Source organism: Monodelphis domestica, chromosome 1 (assembly GCF_027887165.1).
Source record: "Monodelphis domestica isolate mMonDom1 chromosome 1, mMonDom1.pri, whole genome shotgun sequence".
Taxonomy (NCBI): Eukaryota; Metazoa; Chordata; class Mammalia; order Didelphimorphia; family Didelphidae; genus Monodelphis; species Monodelphis domestica.
In genome coordinates, this window is record NC_077227.1 from 421,759,466 (window position 1) to 421,760,803 (window position 1,338).

Below are 1,338 nucleotides of genomic sequence, written 5' to 3' on the forward strand. Positions count from 1 at the left end.
CTCTTCCCTCCCCACTCCCAAAGCTGGTAAGCAATTCAATCTGGGTTATGCCTGTATTATCACATGAAACATATTTCCATATTATTCATTTTTGTAAGAGACTAATCTTATAAAACCAAAAACCCACAACATATACTCAAATAAATAAGTTTTAAAAAATCATATATTTTCATCTGCATTCCTCCTCAGACAGTTTTTTTCCTCTGGAGGTGGATAGCTTTCTTTGTCATAAGTTCTTCAGAATTGAAAAATGTGGAATGCTTCATGAATTTGCATGTTGTCCTTACACAGGGACCATGCTAATTTTCTCTGAATTGTTCCAATTTTAGTATATGTGCTGATGAAGCAATCACCCTCTGGTCTATAATTAACAAGCTTCCTTTCATCTTGCATTCCTTTTTCACTCTTTTCCATCTTCCACCACTCAGTAAGATCTGGCTCCCTTCTGATAATACTGCTTCCTTTATCATCCTCTCTGGTATTAGCTCTACTTTCATATCCCTCAACTTGTTGATCAGGATAAGGGAATCAAAATACTCCTTGCTCCCTGTTAGTGTTCTAGACTTTTCCTCTACTACTATCACTTAGCAATGCCTCTTCCTTTGAGATGTGTGATATATATATGCATTTTTCATCTAATGGAGATCTTTATTGCTTTCATCTATCAACCTCCAGAACATTCTCCTTCCTTCTTCAATGAATTCCATGCTTCAATTCTTGCCCTCATTCTAAGAAATTTCAAAATGCATATTGATGCTTCTTTAAATAGCCTGAATTCTAAATTCCTCAATCTACTCAATTTCTATGACCAACTCCTGCACAGAAATGGCCATATACTTAATCTTGCTGCAACTCGTAAGTATTCCACTTCCATGTTCATGAATTCCAAAATTCACTTATCTCATCACCACATATTATCATTCCTTTTTTCCTTTGCCATATATTTCCTGACTTTATTGTTCATCCTCATCATGATATCCAATCCCTCCACCTCTTAGTTCTTTCCCAAGCCATCAGTTGATCTGACCATCCCCACTAACTACCTTTCTATTTTGTTCTTCCACTTCTTGACTAAACCTAAAAAAAAAAAAATCTTCCATAAGAGTTGGCTTCACTTCTACTCATCTTAACCTTCTGCAATTTCACTTTTCATCTGATCATTTGATACAATCTGCACTTTCCACAGTTAACAATGACTTCATAGTTGTCAGATCTAATGGATTTTTCTTAATTGTCATCCTTCTAAATCTCTGGTTCTCCTATTTCTCTGACTTTTCTTTTTCAATCTCCTTTGCTGAATTTTCATCCATGTCACAGCCACTATCTGCTGATAACCTC

The 1,338-nt window shown here is 35.7% G+C and overlaps 1 non-coding gene across 1 annotated transcript; it reads right to left on the minus strand.

The window, feature by feature from the left end:
- Positions 1-246: 246 nt before the first annotated feature.
- On the minus strand, positions 247-353 carry LOC130456600 (U6 spliceosomal RNA). Its single transcript, XR_008915671.1, has one exon. It is a non-coding gene; the product is annotated as a U6 spliceosomal RNA (small nuclear RNA).
- Between the last annotated feature and the right edge of the window lie 985 nt (positions 354-1,338).